At 42.2% G+C, this 22,249-nt stretch overlaps 1 protein-coding gene across 22 annotated transcripts in view; it reads left to right on the top strand.

Moving 5' to 3' along the window:
- Positions 1–6,915: 6,915 nt before the first annotated feature.
- HERC1 (HECT and RLD domain containing E3 ubiquitin protein ligase family member 1) overlaps positions 6,916–22,249 on the top strand; it is a 109,648-nt gene continuing 94,314 nt past the window's right edge. For 16 of the 22 annotated variants that reach the window (XM_040602294.1, XM_040602313.1, XM_040602311.1 and 13 more), the window contains exons 1-3: positions 6,918–7,063; positions 7,887–7,983; positions 10,854–11,185. The gene's annotated coding sequence lies outside the window, so the exon portion shown is untranslated. The other 6 variants (XM_040602296.1, XM_040602295.1, XM_040602297.1 and 3 more) reach the window with 6 other exon arrangements.

The following is a 22,249-nucleotide window of genomic DNA, read 5'->3' as shown; positions in this document are numbered from 1 at the left end:
GCAGTGCCCAAGGCCAGGCTGGACGGGGCTGGGGGCAGCCTGGGCTGGGGGGGGGGGATGTCCCTGCCCAGGGCAGGGGTTGGGACTAGATCTTTAAGGCCCTTTCCCACCCAAACCATTCTATGATGCTATGATTAGCGTGTCACCATGCTGAAACTGAACATTCTGGTACTTGTCTTGTTAGTATGTTTAATTCTATAGCTTGGACTTTGATTCTAGCACCAGTGTTCAACACTGCATAACCTCACTCTGAAATAATAATGTGAGAGCACGCCCAAAAAGGATCTTAAAGCCTCTGCCTCACTTCACAGGCTGGCACACCAGGTATCTAATTGTATGTCAGTATGGAGCTCTACATGTGATAGCAGATAGTATGAACTTACTGCCTGCTTCAGCTGGAGAAGATACCTGACCTAGTGAATTTCTAAGCTCAGTCAAAAAATGCTCCTTTCAGAATCTTTCTGTCCCATTTGGTGCTTCCTTCCCCCTTTTACTGTTTCCTTTTCTGTCACTCTGGCTGGTTATTTAAATATTGGGGGGGGGGGAGCTTTATTCAGTACTGTGTTATTGTGTTGTCTTTGACTTATCTTCTCCATACTAGAAAGTACTCAATAGTAATTCCTGTTATTGCTTATGTGCAGCATAAACAGGGCTATATTTTTTAAATTAACATAAATCTTCAGAGTAATAAAATGAGGCAACCTAACACAGAAAGCTTCTATAAAAAGCCCAATAAAAACTGCTGAGTCACAACATAATCTGAGCAAATTAAATTGCCCTGTTAGCTAATTCCTTTAGAAAAAAAAGGAAAATTAAAATTTTGAGTATTATCCATATGATTGAACCACTTTAGTTTAACTGTAGGTCATGGATTCTCCCATGCCTTCACCTGAATGGATCATTTTTCCTTGGCATTTCCATTGTTGACAGTTGACAATACACTGTACAAGGGATAGGCACATCTAAGCTGGCCAAAACCAGCCTCTCTTGCTACTAAACTGGAAAACATTTTAACATTTTTAACGAATACAGTGCTGATTAGTTGAAAGAAAAAAAGATCACATACAAATACAGTACTGAATGCAACTGTTCTATATTCATGCTACCCTGTTTGCATTTTCCATGGACAAATGACAAGATGTTACAGTTATTTATAAATTAACGTTAAAGGATGTTCCAAGGCTGTATTCAGCTGTTGTAGCTAGTTGTATATTTTTATTCTGTTTTTTTAAGTAATAAAAAACTTGGAATGAGACCCAGTATCCCAGTATTGTATAACTTCCCTGAGACCTTATTTAATTGTATCTTGGGCGGCTGGGCAATTCTGGACCTTCCTGCAAACTCCAAGGGTTAATTTCTGTCTTTAATAAAACTTCCTTACTGAAGTTTGCAAGATGTTGCATAATGTAGAATGTATTCCGTACTTAGTTCATAACACACTGAACTAAACTATTCACAGGAATTAGAGGCTGCTCTTTGCTTGGCACCGAGAAATCAAGAATTGATGAGGTTTCTCTAATAGTCATTTAAATGAAAGTATTTCAGAAATAGGAATATGAGAGAGAGGGAGAAATCCAGAAGTTATATGGAGAATTTAAAAGAGGGAGAATTCACTGAAGATGTTACGGTGTATTAGGGAGTCTCTTGTGTTCTCTGTGTGTGTGTGTCTCAAGATAATGGCATTCAGGGTTCTAAAGCAAGTAGCGTAGATCTGAGGTTTTGTTGAGTTTACTGCAAACTGTCTTCCTCTGGTAGAATTTCACACTTGGGATTTAATGAATATTTGTGTTATATTTATTATAAAAACTTCTTTTTTCAGTCACGGACCAAACCTGCAATTTTAGCTTGCAGAGCTAGGCTCCTCTAGGCTGAATGTGAACAGACAGTACATCCAATGACTTAACTGAAACCCGATGTTATACCAGTTTCCTTGAGGATGAGGGCTTGAAAATACCTCAGTGTTTCCTCAGGTGATACAGCTTGAGGGAAAACTTAAAATGGTGTGTTGAGCTGTTGGACCTGCAGCTTTAAAAGTGGCCTTTTCACCTTGTGAAAAGTTACACTGAAAATTTAAGAGGACAAGTTGAAGGGAGAGTTTTGGTGTTTTGCCGAGTTCTTGGAATCTGTAACAAAAAAAAAAAAAAAAAGAAAAATCATATTCCACACCTGTGAGTTACTTTATGCACAGAACTTTTATTTATTAGCAATTTGATAACATTCCGGGTACAGAAATGGCGTGCAGAAAGTTCAGATGGGGATAACTTGCATCCCATCCTAAATGTGCCCATTACCCAGCGGATGTATGGATGCACTGTTCCTCGGGCCACCAGCTTGGCAAAATAGGGTGCCCTTTGCAGCCCTTCCGTGCGATGGGCAGCGCTTTCTATTCATCTAGCCAAACATCTCTGGGTAATGGAACTGCTTTTCATTTCAAAGCAAAACTTTTGTTTATTTTGTACGTTCTTTTTCTGTTAGAAAAATCCCAGGCTTTTGTTAAACAAACAAACAAAAAAGGAAACTACTAAAAGTAAGGTATTGTGTGATAGTTCAGCCCTGCTTCTGGGAAGAGGGGTGAAAGGTTTCTAGTGCTATTTTCTGTGTGATCATGTAACTAAATTGATTTAGCACTATCTACCTACAGCTTAAGGTAGTACATTTAGAGCAAATTAAAAAGTGAATGTAGGATGGGGTTTTAACTGAGTTTGTTGTGTATTTGTCTTGCTCTTTGCCTGTTTTTAAATGGCTCCTGTTCATTTTCCTAATTTTCCCTGTGGAATCTTTACATTCTTTTTACATTCAATTTTTATTATTGCTACGTCTATGTTTATGGCAACATATAAACCCAAACAATGCAAAATTAAGAACCTATTCTAGTCATGTTCAGCTTGCGTTAGGTCAGAACTGTCACCACAGCTGTTCCCCCTCTGATGGAAGCTGCTTACCACACTGATAGGGTGCGGGCTGCCGCAGCTGGGACGGCTGGCCCTGCGTTCAGCACAGAATCTGGACAGTACTTTGTCTGAGATTTTTCACTCCAAAATGAAGAGGGGAAATTTGAGAGTGGCTGAAGACCCCTGAGATAAACAGCTTGTCCCCATGCACTGAAAAGAAAACTGGCGTGAAAAATGGTAGCTTCTGGACCCTACGTGTTGTCCAGGAATGAGTCTCTGAAATCTGCCTGGAAGTGGGAGGAGTGGGAGAGGATGGGGCAAGTGTGCTGGTGTGCAGGTCAGCCCCGAAGCGGGGTGCAGGCCTGCTGCTCACTGCATGGCCCGGCGGGGTGCTCTGGCCCACCCGCTGCATGGCCCGGCTGTGCCGCACTGGTGCCCGGTGCCCGCTGCATGGCCCGGCTGTGCCGCACTGGTGCCCGGTGCCCGCTGCGTGGCCCGGCTGTGCCGCACTGGTGCCTGGTGCCCGCTGCATAGGCCGGCTGTGCCGCACTGGTGCCCGGTGCCTGCTGCATGGCCTGGTCACGCTGCGCTGGTGCCTGCTGCCCACTGCATGAGCTGGCCGTGCCATGCTGGTGCCCGGTGCTCTGCACCTGCCTGTGCTGCCCCAGGGCCTGTGCAGTGCCCAGCGGCGCTCAGCAGCCATTCCGGGCCTTCAGGAGCTGAATATTCCTGCTGTTTGGCAAGGAGGAAAAATAGGCAGCTTGAGGGAATTAAAAATAACAGAAAGAAAAACCTGTTCAGTAATCAGCTGAATGCTGCAGGAGGGGTGAGGGGGAGGATCAGGTGGATTGCAGCCAGCCGTATGCCTGCCCCTTAGTACAGCATTTGGGCTTGGAGGTGGACTGTACCAAATCCTGAATGTGTGACCAAGCAAACACTTGGCCTTACAAGAAAAGATACAATTAAAGAAAGAATAGTTTTAGCACTTCCTTGCTATACCTACTGTAAAGTGTTTATGATAGGATTTTATTGGCTTTTTCACATCTAGAAAAATTGTGGGAAAAAGTTTCAGCCATGACGTAGCATATGTGCAGGAGTTTGCCACAGTGTATTGATTGGCTTCTTGCCTTATCCTCCTTGCTTCTTATTCCTCTCTTATTTCCTGGCAAAACACTTATGTTCTCTGGTCACATGCTTCAAAAAGTACTATCCATCAGGAACAGGTATTACAATTTACCATCCCTAGGTAAAAGAACAGAACATACTTCAGAGCATGCGTTCTTCTTTTCCAAGGTGCGCACACAGAAAATTGTCCTGTTGACTTTTCCAGTCCCAAACCTGTTATTATGAACTGCTCAAATATGCTTTTGTTGTATGTCCATAACACACAGAAGACCAGGAACACTTAACCCCCAAACCCCCCAAGAATGCACTTCAGCTCATTTTTGAGAAGCAATAAACAAGTTCCCAGCTCAGATTCTGATGTTTTTCTCAGCTGGATGATTATTCAGGCTGAAGTTATTTCTGTAATTCAGATGATTCAGGACAAATTAGAAATAGCTGCAGATAGCTATGTGACTGGTTCCAGAAAACCATTTTTTCCCCCCTTTAGTATTTAAAAAGTGAACTAATATCTTCAAGTTGTGCACGCTGAAGCTTGTCTTGACTTCATGTTGCTGCCTGTCTGATTCTAGGACTAGATGGGGCTTCGGTGTTTTTTTTTTTTTTTTGGTTTTTTTTTTTTTTGAGGTGGTAGTGTTAGTGCTATCATAAAGAGTACCAATAATGCAAGAACAGAAGAAGATGTGAATATGTGCCTCCCTATTGATGCCAGTGGCATCAATCCTAGCCATTTACCCGCCTAAGTAGTTTGGGACAGACATGATTACCCCCTGATCAGCACAGCTGTATTGGTCTTTTACCAACTTGTTAATTGGTTGAAGTGTTTATTGGTGATTCACAATATAAATGTTTTGGCTTCTCTCTCTTCTGGGTGGTTTGGGGCTGAGTTAGCTACGGCAAAGAGGAAATGTCTGTTGGTTGCTCTGTGGTTGTGTCTGTCAAGTCCAGGACTTTGTGGCATGTACAAATTCAGATGCCTGTGAGCAGGACCTCTGGACTTTTGGGTTAAACCCTAGTATGGGACTGTGGAGACTAGAGGTGTATTCCTGGCTCTGCTCCAAGTTGTACCCTGAAACTCCAGAACAGCCTTGGAAAAGTTGCTTCATCTGTCTAGGCTTCAGTTTTTACCTCTCTGAAAGAAGATGTTGATAGTGCTCCGTGTGAAAGATTGCTTCCAGTATTCGTTTTGAAAGTGACCTTTGTATTTCCATGTCTTTTCTGTGAGCGGGCACTTTCCTTCCCCAGAAGCAGTGAGGTACTGTAGTGGTAGCAGCCGAAGAAGCTACGTGGGACAGGAAAAAACCAGTGCTGTAACTTTGCTGGTCTCTTTTAAGACCACTATGAGCACGGGGTTTCCTTTAAAAGTGGAATATTGGGTAACATGCTGAGCTGGAACACAACCTGTGCTAGACATATAGGGATGAGATAATTATCCTATTTATACCTTGTGTTTTACCGCTGTAAGGGAAAGATGATTCCTTTTGAAAAACATTTTGAGAGCTCAGAGTGAAAGGTGCAGGAGGGTATTATTTGTGTTGTGGTGCTTGCTGGAAAAAATTGAATGCAAGAACAAATGGAATGAGAGGAAACGTGAAAACAATGGGAAGAGAAAAACTGCTTTTCGCCTTACAGAGTAGTCATTGATTCATGAAAGCAGAAGGATAATTCCCCATTGTACAGCTTTCAGACAACAGTTAGAATATTCACTTCCAGTTAAAGACTAGAAAAATATCAATGAACTGACAGAAGCCAAAGAAAAGTCACTTATTTAAAAAAAAAGTTTAGGGTTTGGAGGAATAACTAATAGGAAAAAAGGAAAAAATAGTTAGTGAATTGGTGGAATAGAGCATGAGCAAGGAAGTGACATAGCTGTCAGAGCTGCAAAAATGATAAACTTGGAGAAGAGTGAATTGCTTTTGTAGCTTATGTTCAGAAAGAGGAATTCTGGGTAGAAAATAGAGATTTGTTGCTTTGTTTTGGTTTTTTTTTTCCCTTGGGGATATATGTTGGTTTTTTTTTTTAATCTGAGGCACGATCTGCTAGAGAAAATGGAAGATGTCATTATTTTTAAGAATGCTAAACAATGCATTAGAATATGCTGTGCAGGCAAGATGTTTTACAATATCTTCCAGGCCTTCAGGCTTCATGTGGCACAGACAACCTGCATATTGTGTGTAACCGTAGTGTTTGAGCGTTGCTAGTTTTGAGGATAGCTTTACCACTTTTATGCATATGTATTCTTCAAAGAAAAAGGAAACAATCACAACTATAAAGAAATGCTTATTTTCCTAGGCTTAATATTTATTAATGACTTTTATAAAATTAATGCTGTATTTTGACATGCAAAATTAAATGCCTGTTGCTGAAAGATGTCATGTATAGGATCTTGCATGGAACAATTATGGTATAGTAATACTTTGCATTTATGCAAAAGGACTGAAGAAATTGGAAAGCAAGCTATACATCTAAGTAGTGGCATTATGCCCACTTCACAGAGGAGTAATTAGGAACGGGACTTACTCAAGGTCAGGTGGCCTCAATGAGAAAAATGGAAGCTTTTCGCTCAACTGAAGCCCTCTAGGTAAACTAATTAAGTGTTGCTTCTTTTTCTCCTTATGAAAATGGAGACTGGATCAGTGCTGTGCTTACGACTGCATAAATTTTAATTTTAATCTTTATTCCTTAAATTTTTTACCTCCAGAATATCTGTGAAGCAAAACAGAATACTAGTGCTGGCTAGAAACAAACAAGTCCAGTTTCGTATGATGCAACGCTTCGTAAATATTAACTCGTGAAATACTGTGGCTGCTCCTTTTTGGAACAGCAGTGAGTTTACTGTGCATTAAGTTAATGTGTACAGGCACACATCTCTTGCGTACTATATTTGGCAGTTCTCCAGTACATCCCCCTATGTCATGCCAAGACTAACCAGTCTGTTTGCTTCTGTGGCTCCAGGGCCATGATGGCCGGGTAACCTCTCCACTTTAAATGCAAAGGGACAGCTAGTCTCAGTCTGTTTGCATCTGTGTGCTCCAGTAGTAAGCAGAAAGGTGATGTTACAGCTCTGTGTTACCTCTTTTCTGTGTTTCCATCCAGAGGTCTTGGTTTGCCTTGCTTACAGAGTAGGGAGAGCTACGGGAGGGGGAGCACTTGTGACAAGTGCTTTTCTCTTCGTAACTGCTGCTAAAGGCATATGAAGTGAGGACAGACTGCAGGGTTGTGCAACAGTGGTTCTTAAAGCAGAAGACCAAAACTGACTCTTAAGGCCCTAAAGGTATTGTGAGCAACTGGCAGGAGTACCACTGGGCAGTGGGAATCCTATGAATGGTACTTTGACCATTGGTCATTTATGGTTTAACTCTTTCTAATATCTTTATGCATGTAATTATTATTGACACAATATTTAAGCTGCACTTTGGCTGTGCAGTGGATGCTATGATATTCAGCTAATGTGAATTACTAATCCTTTTGAAGTTCTAATAATCTTCTTGCTACATGTGCTTGAAATGTGTTGTACCCATGCATAGATTAGTTTGGAATTAGTCTTGTGTATGAATTTACTTGTTACTTAGTTGTTCATGAATAATCCTTTTATTTTGCGCTTTATATTCTCGTTTGTTCTCTTCTTGTACAAACCTCTCCTGTTCCCCATGTATTTTTCCCCTTTGTTCTCTGACATGTTTCCTGCTTTGGCCGGGCCAGTGGCATTTCTGGGGTGCCGATCACTGTTTCACCCAGACTGGCTTGCCCTGGTGTTTGAAAACAGTTTGAAAAAGTTACCAGCTAGCTAAAGAAAGGGAGAGATGGTGACAGGTTGAATTAGATCTTAAATCTCAGGTTACTTCAGACTGATTCCTACTCTGCATTTCACAGAGTGTTGGGGTCCAATAGTGCAAGAAAAGTGACGAAGCCACCTGCAATCCTGAGCCCTGGAAATGCTGATTCTGTGGCAGTGATGATTTGTACTGGGGTAAGAGCCAGCTGGCTGTGTGGATGTGGCTTTCGATTGCTTTCTAATAAGTTACGTGTAGTATGGCTCAGCTTGGTGTGAGCGGGAAGTGCCATGCAGAAGAACTGTCACTCCAGAACATGAGTCAGAAGATGAAATTAGTGACTGACACAGATGCATATATTTCAGTGCCTCCACGCTTGGCATCCCTGCACAGCCAAAATGTTCTAATAACGGCTCACCTCATATACCTTGGATCCACCAGAAGAGAGCTAGTGTTGTGATGAGTTACATGTAGAAGACATAGGTGAACAGTATTTTTAGCTTAGCGATCAGTTCTTCCAGATGCTTTCATAGACTGGTGTAGGCTGGCTTTAGTTGTGTTAGTGTTTGCAACTGCTTCTTCCACACCTGATCAGTGACTGACACAAGCTCCCTTCCTCATCTTTTCATTGGTAAACTTGCCTCTCTAAAGTATTTCTCTTTCTTTTGCCTCATGTAAATTGTGAACTTGTTGGCCAAGAGAAAAGTGTCCTGCCTTTGAATGAGCCCTCAAAGAGAAATTGTTTCAAGACCTTTCTTTATTGGGATGAGTATGCAAGACTCTTCTCATGTGTTTCTGAACATCAAGAGCAGCATTTACTTGGGCAAATCTGGGTCCTGGTCTAGTTAAGTAACTGCACAGACAGATCACTGTGACTTTAGTAACACTTGACAGTGACAAAGCTTTACCCACACAGCCCTAATTGTGAGATCGGTTCACAAGTAGCAATTAGTGTCTTGTTTCCAATCAAGGAGCTTATGTTCAGTGTCTTTTGTTCCTGGTTTGGGCTCTTTCTTTTTTTCCCCATTGACCATTTATTAACCGGTGGCATAGAAACATCCAATATCTGTTATTCTAATTGTTGTCCCATTTCTGTATAAAATGATTTCTGAGTCACATCCAGAGACATATAGACTTCTTTCATTGCCATGACAACAGCAAGGCATGCCAATGTTAGCAACGTCTGCTGGAAAAAAAAGTCAGTAAAAGCAAAACACAGTTAACTGGGATACTACATATATAAATCCAGTTTTCTGTAATGATGCAAAATTATCCAGCATTGTGGAGAAGTAGTTAAGAACAAGCCCTAGATAAATAGCATAGTCTAATGCTGAATGTTGGGTCCTGCCCTAGACATTGCATTACAAAAAAAGATTTAGAAAAAACAATGAGTGGAATTGGTCATAGCCCTGGTATAATGTCTGGATCAGAAGACAATAAAGAGTTAAATGTGGTTACTAAAAATAAAGGATAATTACTAACGGTTTTAGAAAAAGGACTTGATGTTAACATGCGCATTGTTCTTTCATTATCATATCTTTCTCGTCGTTGCCCAAGATTAAAAGTACATTTGATGGGATTACATAACAATACATTGAAATCAAATAATGCAGCAACTCATATGAAATAATAGGAAATCATTGATGTAAAACAGGTTTTGCACAGCTGAATGTTAGAGGAAATCTGCCATAGTCCAAGTGAAGCTGGGAAGGAGGAAAGCTGGGAAGGTGGGACTTGAGAGATCTGCAGTTGTCAGGAAGGATTATTTCTGTTTTAAAAAAAGAGGTGGGAGCACAGAACTAATGAAGGTAGTACCTACAGCTTCCTTTCCCTTGAAACTTGCATGATTGCATGGGCTTTTTTCTGGGCTCTGTCTATGCTTTGAAGCTAAGATGGAGACTGTCTTGGAAATAGAAATCGAGTGTGAATGTTCTGCAGTCTGGGCATTACCTGCTGAAGTCTACAAATTTGTATGCTTTGAAGACTTCGGCTTGTGCTTGCTGTGAAGGGAGTGGGTGGTGGTATGGGACAGGATGAGTGATGCAGCCCACTGAGAAGCTGTGATTTGAGTTTTCCTGGTCTTATGTTTGGGGTTCTCCCATAAAACTCTTCCCAACTTTTGTTGTTATTTTCATCCTGTTAATAATGTAGTTGCAGGTGGCTGGAGGGCTGATCTTTCCTCTGATGTGTCCTCAGGGTGCCTCAAAGAGTTCTGTGAGCCCCTGCAATTTCCAAAGGATGGAAGTGCTATGTTTTCATTTAATGATGGTTTGACTCTCACAAGGTGGCTGATTTCTAGTGACAGCCATAGGCAATGTCAGAGCAGATGTGGATCTTGTTCCCCTTACATACATCCTTACTTTTAGACCTACTGGTACTGCTGTAGACTAGGATGCGGCTTCATTTGGGGTTCTCAGGAATTTTGACAATACTTACTTGTTTAGTACAGGGAGATGGAATAGGGCCTCCTTATCCTGTGTTACTTGCCATCCTGGGTTTTCTTTGAGTCAGGTAGATCCTGAGTGCCAGCTGGCTGTAAGTGGGACAGTAGCTCAAGCAGCGTAGTCCCCAGTGAGTGGGGCTCCAGCTCTTAAAAGAGCCCTCCCGGACTCACAGAGGAACTGGGGAAGTCACTTCTAGAGGCTGTTTGAGACTCATCAAAGATTGTGGTTAGTACCAAATACTAACAATTGCTATCTAATAAACAAGCTTCATGGGAGAATTCAAGGATAAATTGCAGTGGTTGTCCTTTGGGACGTTGGCAGCATTCTGTCAGCTGAAAACCTTGTGAAGGTTGGGTACACCGAACTGCATTTTCCTTTTTTTGTTGTTGTTGTCCCCCAACTTACCCCCACATTTAGTTGGTAGCATGCTCTTTTGCAACAGTAATGATGGGAAATCACGTGGCAAAGATTTTCAAGGCATCTTAGCAAATTAGGTACTTCAATTACAACAGTCTATATTATAGTCGTCATGTTTGTTTAAAAAGATATTTATTCTAAATTCTAATTTAGAAAACTACTATTAATTTGCTTCCTTTATTCTTCTCATGTTCTTGGCACCTCAGGTCCCAGTCTGTAAAGCGGCTGCGTTGTGTCTGCAGTATAACACACATTCTGAGATCAGTGAGCCTCTGTCGAAGCAGACGGATACATCTGCGTACAGCCCAGTTGCAAGATGAAAGTCCTACACTCGGTATTGCAAGGTGATCGATGGCCTGTGTCAAGACATGACAAACAGAGCAAGAAAACCTTGCAGCTTTATGAACTTAATATTAAAGTGTACATAACTTAAAAACATTAAACGTTTTGCAAACCTAAGAGGAATTCCTTGAGAACTGTACAATGCTTGGTTGCTGATGGAGCCTGCAAGCCATAAAAACCTGCAGTTAGTGATAAGGTTTGTCTTCATGCTGTGGTTAACATAAGCATGTGGGTATGGGGCACGTTAGCATGTTGAGGAGTACTGCTTAGTGTGTCTATTCTGCTTTCTGTTCTGTGGAATGGCAGATCTGCTGGAGAGTTCTGAACTGAATGTATTTTGATGTTATCTGTTGAATTTTTTGAAGTTTATTTCTTACACAGCATCCTTTAGCTGGCATATGTTAAATACTTAAAGAAGGCTTTAACATGTTTTCATAATTTACCCCATTTTTGGTGGTTTGTTTGCACAGGTGGTCTCATCAACAAAGAAGCTGCTGTTTCTCAGCAGGGTTTGACTGTGGCTTTAGGCAAATGATTACCCATTGTGGTTAGGGGTACAAAACTAAAAAGACATAAGGCTTCTTGAACAAAAATGGGTTGCCTTGGCCATTGTTCTGTGGGTTGATATTACACACGTAAGTTGCTAACAGGAGACTTTTTTTGGTCTGTGTTTTTTAGCTCTGTTGAGTCAAAGACTATTTTCAAAGCAAGGCACTTGTGTTTTATTCTGCTGCTAAGAATTGTGAATCCATGAGTAGCCTTTTAGGGGGACACAGAGTAAAGAGCTGTGAATAGCTGGGATCTGCCTCCAAAGTTGCCAGTTGATCAAATTTTAGTTGGAACTTGAGCTGTGAAGTATGAGACCCCTTCCAGGGAGCTGAGCTCTAACCTCAGTAAATCCCCTAACCACATTATACCTCAGAATAAACTATTAAGGGTATGTGCTTTGGGCTGGAAGGGGGGGCTTATACTGAGGAGACACGTGGCAAAGACGGGCTGGAGGACAAGGGCATGAGGATGGGAATGCTGGTCCATGGGTTCCATGTGTCTGAGGACAGCTGTCAGAAGATGCCTAGGGAAGAAAAGGCAAGAGCAAGCACATAGTAATGTCCCCCCAAATACTCCATGGCCTTCGATGTTCTGTAGGTCAGGGCACTTTTCAGCCAGAGGTGTCTGCTAGTCTGTGATGTATTTATTTTGGTTTTATTTCTTGTTTTTCTCCAGTTTCTTTAGAGTCCAGGCAAACTTTTGCTCATAGTGTCCTGCTGGAGGGTGTTCCACAGCTGAATTGTGTATGAAGAAATAATCACTCTCTTGCTTGTTCTGAATTTGATATCTACTAGTTCCACTGGTTAGCCTCTAGCTCTTCGATTGGAAGAGGCCGTAAAGAATTGTTCCCTGTTCATGTCACCAGTTGTGTTCCTGCCTTAGGCTGATGGATCCCAGTGCGCATGCAGTTGCTTCTTGCATGGAGGTTTTTCTCTTGCTTCTCTTGTTTTCCTGTTTCTTTAATGAAAGTCGATAACAATGTATACTAATTCAGTCATGACATCCCTGCCGTTGTGTGGGCCATGTCTAGTCGCAGTGGGTGTAACTGACATCACTCATTGTGTTGCTTCTTGCTGGTGTGGTCTCACAGGTCTTACTTGGCACGTCATGGTTTCTGCCACTGCCTTAGCCTGCAATTCCGTCTTGATTTTAGGCTTTTCCTATTTTAGAATTTCAATCCCCCAGTGACGCTTTTACTACTTGCTGTCATGTTCATTTTGTTTAAGCCGAGGTTTTCTTCTGCAGTATACACCTGCTCGCGGGCCGACGCGACCCATTTTGCCTCTTCTGCGCTTTCCGTCCCTGCTCCAGCATCCGCTGCCCTTCCCGTCACTGACTCCCCAGTGCATCTGTTCGGTCGCTGTCCTCAGCCGCGTGGCAGGATTCACGCCCCATACCGGTTTCTCAGGCCACTTTGATGCAGAAGCGGTTGCCTGCTGTGCCTTGCCCGTCAGGAGAGCAGTGGTTTTCATTCCCGGTGCCAGCGGCGGGCTTCCATTTCGGCCGGGGAAGAGCGGCCCGTGCGCCAGCCCTGCCCTGCGGATGGGCCGGGGCTGCCCCGCCTCCCGCGCCGCTGCGTGCGCCCCGCTTGCCCCGCGGCTCTCGCCGGGGTCCCGCCCGGCCCCGCTCCCGGAGGCGCTGGCGTGGCCGGGCAGCGGCTCCCCCCCGCGGCCGGGCAGCGGGCAGCCGGGCTTTCCGGCGGCGGGGGGCGGGGAGCGGCCGGCGCCTCGCGAGACCCGCGCGGCAGCCCCGCGAGATCTCGCCGCCTCCCGCCGCCGCCGCCGCCTCCCGCCCGCGTCATGTTTTCTCTTTGACAAGTCGCCGCCGCTGCCGCAGGAAAGGACGCGGCTCCGGCGGGCGACCGCCGCCTGCCCCGGCCTGCCGGCACAGCCGCACTGAGGCCCGCCGCCCGGTGAGCGCGGGGGGCGGCGGGGCCGGCGGCGGGGGCGGGAGGCCCGAGAGAGCCGGGCGGGGGAGGGGGGCTCCCCTCAGCGCCGCTCCCCCCCGCCGCAAACCGCTGAGTGGCGGGGCGCGGCCGCCGGGGTGGGGAGTGGGGGGTGGGCGGGTGCGGTGTTGCGGCCGCGCTGCGGCCCGGCCCGGCGCGCGGGGGCGGCGCACCCCTCCCTGTGCCGCCGGCGGGGGGGCGCGGGCGGGGGGCGGCTCCAGCTGCGGGCGGCTGGGAAAGGGGGGGGGGGGGGGGGCAGGTGGGGCCGGCCGGGTGCGGGGCCCTGTTGCTGGGGCGGGGGCGAGGCGGCCGGGCGGCCGGCAGCAGTCCCCCCCGCGGGGAGGGGGCCGGGGGCCGTCGTGCCCCTCGGGAGCGGGGTGAGCGGTGCCGGCCGCGCGACGGGCCCCGGCGGGGATCCCCGCGGCCTCCCCTGCGCGCTGCGCGGGCGGCGGGCGCTCCTCGGGCGGTGTGCATCCCGGGCGGAGCTGCCTGGTGCCACCGGCGGCCCTCCGGAGCTGGTCACGTTGGCCTCTGTCAGCCGTGTGTGTGACTGCAGGTGTGCCCGGTGTCTCCAGTCTGGCATCTGAACCGCACCGGCTCCCCGCGGCTCATTTGCTGGCGCTTGTGGGACCGAAGAATCATATGTATAGTTATGCTTAGGCATGATTTATTTTGTATTCTGAAGTGATGTCCTAGCAGGTGTGTTGTTTTGTTTTTTAACTGCATACAGTTAATTTTAGAAGTTACTGTACACTAGCTGCGTTCTGTGTTTTTTAGGGGCAGAACCATATTGTTACAGTCTCGCAGTGTCCATGGGAGAGATTTGGGTGCTGTTGGTGAAACATCTTCATCTTCTGTTGCTTTAGACCTGTTCTTCATGTCACGTTATCTAAGCTGGTTGTTGCTTCATGGGCTGTTTAATTTGCTGTAGCTGCAACTATGTGCTCTCTATACGTGCATATGTATTGCTTATCTATCTACATACAAGTACATTTGTATGTGTATGTATATATGTACTTACATATATACACATATGTAAGTACATAGATATATGTGTGTACATGTATATACATGTGTGTCATAAACATGATCAGGTTTGTAGTTTAGCAAAGTCTTCTGTGCTTTTACTTCATAACAAAATGTCAAAAGCTATAAATTTCTATATAATGAATTTAATGCTCCTTTTAGGGGTCCCCTATAAACCACATCTTCTCCATTGCATAGGGCTGTGGGACTGCAGAGGACTTGGATGTCGGGATTGAGTCTCACATAATTATGAGGAAAAATATAATAGATGTTTAATCTGAAAGAGTAGGTTGTCTACCTGGTCAGCCTGCTACTGCTCACCAATACCTTAGAGGAATCTGTTGATGTGGTATGAAAGATTAAAAGCTGTCCAGTGTTAATGTTCTACAGGATAGATGAAGGGCATTGCTGGTCTCCTGTATCCTTGCACATAAAAGGAATTTGTTAGGGGGCTTTATACACAGTAGTTGTTGCTCAGAATTGAAATGTCTTGGGGCTCCTCGTGTCCGAGTATAAACAAACAGGTATGTTTGAGGCTTTCCTCTCTGCTCTTATGTTCGTATTTAAATGTATTGTGTATGTTTTGTTTGTTGTCTGAACATTAAGGATAACCGTGTTTTTACGGCTGGAAGTATGTAAGTTGAAGAGGGAGTGGGGATGTTGAAATCTTTTTTCTGCAATCTGTGTAAAGGAGGTATTGCTATCTAAGTGTTAATTAAAAATAATAGGGATATAATGTCTTTGACTTATTTTTGCTGAAGGACTGCTTGGCTTAGTGGGCATATAACACAGAATGTTTTGGGGTTTTTTTCATTTAATCCATGAACTGAAAGACAGTTTACCAGTGAAAGCTTTTTCTTTTGTTATTTCAGAAAAATGAGGTGGAAATTAGTTGATTTAAGTGGCCTGACTAAAAATCTCAGTTGTTTTTTGTCTTCAGCTTACTGATTTCAGATAGCCATAATTTTGCCTTTTTGAAGAAAAGCATTCAGGGGTGCTCTACATGTTTTAAAGTGTCAGTGATGACTAGAGTGGGACCATTTTACAGATAGGGAAAAACTACATGCGAAATTAGTCTTTGTATTTTGGTAGTAAAATTAAAACTAGATACACTGATACAGTTTTGTTTTAAGACTCACCACCTATAGTATTCCAGTCTTTCTTTCCATTTTTAATGTAATTATTCTTGCAGTTATCATGGGTTAGAGAAGCACTTTTATCCCCATTCTAGAAACAGGTAATGGAGACAAAAACTGTGTGTGTTTCAGGATGGCTTGGTGGAGGAGGCATTGGATTCTGGTCATAGGTTTTAGGAGGTCATTATCCTTTCAATACAACAGTCATCATTTAGGTGCTGTACAGATACTCAATCTTCCTCTGTTTATAGAACATGAAATATTTTTTTATTTTGCACTAGTATGTTTTAGTTAAATGTAGGGTGCATTTGTCTATGGCTGTTTTGGCTTCCTCGTTTCAAAATCATGTTAGTGAGTGGTGGGCACTGTTTTGATTATGTTTCTCATGACTGGTTTTCAGAAGTATGCAAGCTCAGAAATTGCTGGCAGGTTTTCTTTTTTCTTGTCTCCCTGTAGTGGTTGACAGTCATATGGAACGTTCAAATCTAGTAGGTGTTTTCTCTTTAAAAACATCTACAGTAGCCCTCAGAAGATGAAACTCTACTCTCCTAGGGCTGCTGAAGTAACTGGCAGTGTGGTATAGCTGCATACCGTGCATCATAGTAACTTCGTAGTAACCCTTGTAATTTCTGAAGAGGGGGGGAGGGAAAAATAGCCTGGAACCCAGTGGCTATGAAATTTGCCAGTCAACAAGCAGTGAGTGTAATTCTGGCCTGGGAACTGGCCAGGTATATGGCCTTGACTGCCTGTTGTGATTGACTCGATCGATTTTGTTGGGAGTATGTTCAGGCAGCTCAAGCAATCATGTTCTCTGCTGGGAGCTGAAATTAATTTACTGTTTGAAGAAGAGCCTGCAGTTTGAGTCCTCCCTACTAGTAATACATTTATTTTTTTTTATTTTTTTTTCTGTCAGTGCTGCATAATACAGAAATACCATCCTCAAACATTTCCTTACAAATGCATGAATTTATATAACACGGGTTTCTTTTTCCGTTAGTTATACTGGGAGTACTCTGAGTCAAGAAATGGCAGTGTTAACACAAAGTGTGTACTTTGCTTATATTGCATTTACATTGCAGTCTAGCTTTTGCATACTGCTTTTTTACTCTCTGAAATAAGAAATTGCATACTAAAACAAATGGGCTCAGCTATATTTTAAAGTGTAATTACCTACATCTTACTCGTATTCCAGAGACAAGAAATTAAAAAACTTGCTAAGAGGACCATCAGATGATTAGGTTGATAAGTCACCTCTGGAGGTCATACAGTCACAGCATCATAGAATAGTTCAGGTGGGAAGGGGCCTTAAAGACCATCTAGTCCCAACACCCCACCATGGGCAGGGACCCCCCTCCACCAGCCCAGGCTGCCCCCAGCCCCGTCCAGCCTGGCCTTGGGCACTGCCAGGGATGGGGCACCCACAGCTGCTCTGGGCAACTTGTTCCAGTATCTCAACATCCTCATTATAAAAAAAATTCTTCCTAATATCTAAATCTACCCTCTTTGAGTTTGAAACCATTGCCCCTTGTTCTATCACTACCGGCTGTGATAAGAAGTCTTTTCTCCATGTTTCCTCTATGCCCCCTTTATATATCTTAGAGAGGCTGCAGTCCACCTCCACTTACATCAGCCCTAACTTGAAAGTTAAATGAGAGTGCTGATCTGATTAACTTTTAAATTACATATGTGGATTTTGCAGTCTGACCATTGCTGACTTTCTCAATTTAGAATCATGATTACTAGTAAATATATCATAATAATTTTTCTGGTTTTTACAAGATGTCTGTTCCTGTAGCTTACGGTGGTTGGAAATACTGCAACTACGTGGTTAGCAGTAGTTACAAGAAGTACGAGCGATGGTACCTTTGGGCGGGAGTGGTAGTGGTAAAAACCTCACCAGGGTTTTCAGGCCTTTCTTTCCCAATTGAAGATCAGGCACCTTTCTTTCCACAAATGGTTGGAACGTTTTTGATGCATGGGGGTGTCTGCTTCTCAGCTCCTCTTTTTACTAGCTGCTTTTGATGATTATGTATGTGGCCTGGCTTCTACATTCTTGGCTTTTGTTTCAGTGTACTTTTATGCATCTGAAGAAGTAATGGATTAAATTGATTTTTGTAAGGTTCTCTGCTGAGTAGTAATAATAAACTTTTATTTCTGTTCTGCTTGGGTAGTTTTTGTGCAGCACCCAAGCATATCAGGGTTTACATTCACAAACCATATTTAGGTTTCTGTATCATTTTCTTTATTAATAATAAGGGCAAGTGAGCAAATAGATTTAACTTTTTTTAACTTAAAAATAATTTTGTCCTCCTTTTGTCTGTCTCCTGAAACATTTTCAAAGTGATCAATGGTGACCAGCAAAAAGCATAAGGTTAGATTGGTTTCAATAGTAGACCTGATAGTGAATAAATAATCCTAAAGCGACCTAAAATCATGTAGGATTTGGAAGAACATCCATAGAACTTCAGCATGGCTTACCTGACAATTATTATAAAGCTAGATGGAATTTAATTTTTGGAAAGAAAAGTTGATAGGTGGCTGCGGAATTAATCTGAATTAGGGTATCAGTAATCTGGTTTCTTTGCGATGAGCAGAAGGCTAATATAAGGAGGAAAGATAGTGGATATTGTGACCAGTGGAGACAGATGTTCACAGAAATCAGTTAATGTTAGTGTGTATTTCATTGTAACATTTTTCTTACAAATGAAGACAAATGTGCTGTAGCTGCTGTTCTTGCTTGCTCTTTCTGGTGTAGTTTCTTTTGGTTGTCATCTTGCTGTTCCAGATTTGTAGGAGACCATGGCTTATTTTACCTGCATTGTTCTAGTGTCCATCCACTATTATCTAGCGCCTCTCCCTTTTTCCTTTTATTTTTCTGTTTTTAATGTCTCTTTTTGTCTCTTTAGTTTCAATTTGCTGTTAATTTGTAGTAATTTCTCTGCAGTGTCAGTATTTTCTAATTTATAGTTTCCTCTTTTTCTTTCTCATGACTGTTTTGTATAGATTCCCATTCACCTCACACCTGTCATGACACTGCGTATAGACTAAATGTATTGGCCAAAAACCCCCAATGTTTGAGGAACATTATCTTGCACATGATTTACAGTGCTTTTTGGCATAAGTAAAATATCAAACAAATAACTCTTTTCAGGCAACGTTATGTCCTGTAATGTTGGTTTTAACTGTCATACTTTGCCCTGGCCATGAGTAATATGGAACAGCTTGTGGGTTTTACATTGTTGGCCTATGACAAGGCGGGATTTTAGTTAATTTTATATATTCCTGGTTTCTAAATTACCTTTCAAGAAAAAGGCTCTAAGTGTTGTTTGGAGCCCTGATATTGGCAGCTAAACCACATATATACAACCCTATATTTATGAAAAGAGGAAAGCAAATCAAAGTGTTTGCTTTGTTTTTAGTTATACTTTCAGATTGTAAAACTTTGAGGATTGCAAAAGTTGCTGCATTCTAACAGTTGGTAGCATGTGAAGCATGATTCTGACTGGGACTTTGTGCTTCCCTTGTAAGAAGTATGGAAGACTGGAATGGTAAAAATTTCAGGTAATACATCGTTTTATGGAATGTTAGGACTGAAACTTGGCAAAACCAGGAAAGAGTCTTCTTGTTGCACAAATCCAAGGTACATCTGTATCTTGAATTCCACATTTGGTTCTGGAGTCACACGTATATACAGATACTAGAGGTAGGCCATTATATCAGTGTAGATGATCATATAGCAATAAAGGAACTAGGAAAAAGGCAAAGGAATGTGATATAGATGATAAGAGGTATGTAGTGCTTCTGTGAAAAGAGAGAATCTTTGGTTTCAGTTGAAAGTGCAAAGGAGAAAGAACGACATTTTTTGTGTGTCATAGTTGTATTAGGAATTGGACAGAATGTTGAGATGATAATTTAGTAGACCTGGATACAGAATAAAGACTTTGGTTTACTGGTAAAAATATTACATTGATTTGAATTAGCAAAGTAATGTATACGAGTTCTAAGTGCTTATGCTACAAAACTAAATGTTGTAACTTTGAAGAGATTCCACTTGTATGATGGAATTGTTGTATTATCATCACAGCAGGGCAGTAAGTAGAAACATACTGCATCAGGTTTTCAGTTTGTGCTTCAAATAAATTTAACTGTTCCAGACCTGTGATCAGCTATGTATAGAGAACTGCTTTCTTAAGAATTTACCTAAAATAAGATCTCAGAAATAAGTTGTTCTTGAATAGTCAGTCTCACTTGTGGTGAATGAATTAAATTACGTTCTTAACCAGCTGGTAGAATTACCTGATTATTCTCATTAAGAAATCTTTCTCGAGTTTTGTGTAAGCCACAAAAAGCTTGATTTTTCTGGCCCACATTCAGAAATTATTTTTCACTGTTGCAAACAAAGATTTAACTACTTACAGCAATATTAAGAGCTGTAGTGTGCCCTGGCTGCCATCTGTCTAAATACTCAATTTTCTAATCCTTTTCAGAAACCACTTAGGTAACACCATGCTTAAAGTTCCTCTAGCACAGTTTACTCTAGGACCACTCATGTTGAAAACAGTAAATGAAAGTGCTGTGAACTTGAGAAAGGGTCATTGTTAGTGAGCACACACTGAAGAACTCTGTCCTTTAGAAATACACAAATCTGCTTATTTGTTAAACTTTCTTTTCTTTGCACTCTGTTTAGAAAATATCTTTACCTGTCCATTGGTGAAAGGTGGTATAACATTGCAGTGAGACGGTAAATAGAATTGAGGCGTGTGAGTTTTACAGCCAGTTCTTTGCACGTTCTTTAGTTTTGGGGTTTCCTGCCTTTGATTTGACTCTACAGACTTCCAACTTCTTGTGTTACAAGCTTTTGTAATTAGGTTCCCCTAAAACGAAGTTAAGTGTAGTCAGCGTCTTACAGAGGTTGCTGAAATTGCTAATTGCAGAGAGGGAGGGAGGGAGCGAGCGAGTACTTGTGAGGTTTATTTTTCCTCTGAGAAGACTCTGGGTTTTAGAACATGTAATGTTTGCTTTATAGGTGCATTTATTTCAAGAGCTTTGCAGAAAATGAAACTTTCAGCTGCTCTTGTAGCAGTTCTAAGAGTCTGAGCAATTAGCTTCTGTCAGAATAGTTGTTTTTGTCTGTGTTTGATTTCTGCTGTAGTCAGACTAAGTTAAAAATGTGGTAATATGTAGCTTTGTTAAATTCTGATCTTGTTAATACCTCCAGTGTGTGCTAGAGTCACTGATTTAAGAAAAGATATTTTCTTCATACTTATTGAAGATAGTGTATCTTATTTTTATGCATATTGATTCTCAGATTGTCGTTCACTAAGTGGTGCTGTCTTCATGTTTCCAAAATTCAAAGCTTCTGGGTCATACTTAAATTTTTTCACTTTTCTATAAATTAATCCTTGTTTTGCTTCAGGATATTATAACTTAACCCTTCTAAGTTCTAACATAATTTTTTAGCTCTTCCCACATATTTTCTGGCTTTTGGGGTAGACTGTTGAAGCTGTTCTGAATTGCTTTATACCTAATTATTTATGCAGGGAGTGAATTTTATTCAGTTGACACTGTAGGGAGAAATAAAACTAGCTAAAGTAGAGTTTGGATGGAATACTAAATTTCGTTATTCTAAGAGTTGCTCAAATCTTTTTATGATTGTAAGTGGTAATATGTTTTTTTCTCTCCAGAAACATTGTACTAACTTACTGTTGAGTCATAATACTGCTTCCTATAGCACATGGTTCTCTCCTCTTGCTTCCCTGGCTGACATGCCATGCTTTTTCTGAGCAGAAGAATATGACAGCGCTTTTCCAAATCTTTGAGAGGCATTTGAGTTTTGTATACATTTATAATTGTAGGGGTTTGTGATGATGACCTGATAATTGAACCTTCCTCAGTTGTGTAAGTCGTGATGAGGTACTTGTGTTACAGAGATGGGCCTTGTACGAGACACAGTGTTTCCAGTAGTTTTGATTGTCATAAAGATGTATCTGGGGTTTATTTTGGAAGAATTAAATGTATAAAAAAAAAAAAACAAAAAAAAAGTAGAAGGAAGATTGGTGCTCTGCTTCTGTTTGAGTGCCAGACTGCGAAAATGCTGTCAAGTATGCTTACCAGGAAGTATTATTGCTGTTCAGGAGAAAGCAGAGAGATAGACTTTCATGAGCCATAGAAGACTTTGAAACTTGTAATTCTGTTAGTTAAAGAATGATTTTTCGAATTTGGAAAACCTCTATGGACAAGTGATGCCTCAAGATCAGGCTAAAATATATTCCCCTTGTTTACTGTGTCCATTTAACAACACTTGATGTAAAATCAGTTTTGCTTTTTATCTCTGTAGTACAATGGTTACTTCTTTAGACCTTGCACACAGGGAGAAAAGCACAAAGTTGTAAAAATTGAGCAGGAAGGTTCAGGTGTGTACAAGCAAAGGGAAATCGCTGTACTTGAAAATTTAGCTACATTTCTGAGTTGATAGTTTAATTATTCATTTTAGCAGTCTGGGCAGCAGTTATATGCTTCCAGGGATGGGGCATGCACAGCTGCTTGCTGTGGGTAACCTGTGCCAGTGTCTCACCACTGTCACAGTAAAAATTTCTTCCTAATA

Source organism: Falco naumanni, chromosome 7 (assembly GCF_017639655.2).
Source record: "Falco naumanni isolate bFalNau1 chromosome 7, bFalNau1.pat, whole genome shotgun sequence".
NCBI classification, from domain to species: Eukaryota; Metazoa; Chordata; class Aves; order Falconiformes; family Falconidae; genus Falco; species Falco naumanni.
Note: the sequence above shows the minus strand (reverse complement) of the source record. Positions and strands in the feature narration are given on the sequence as shown.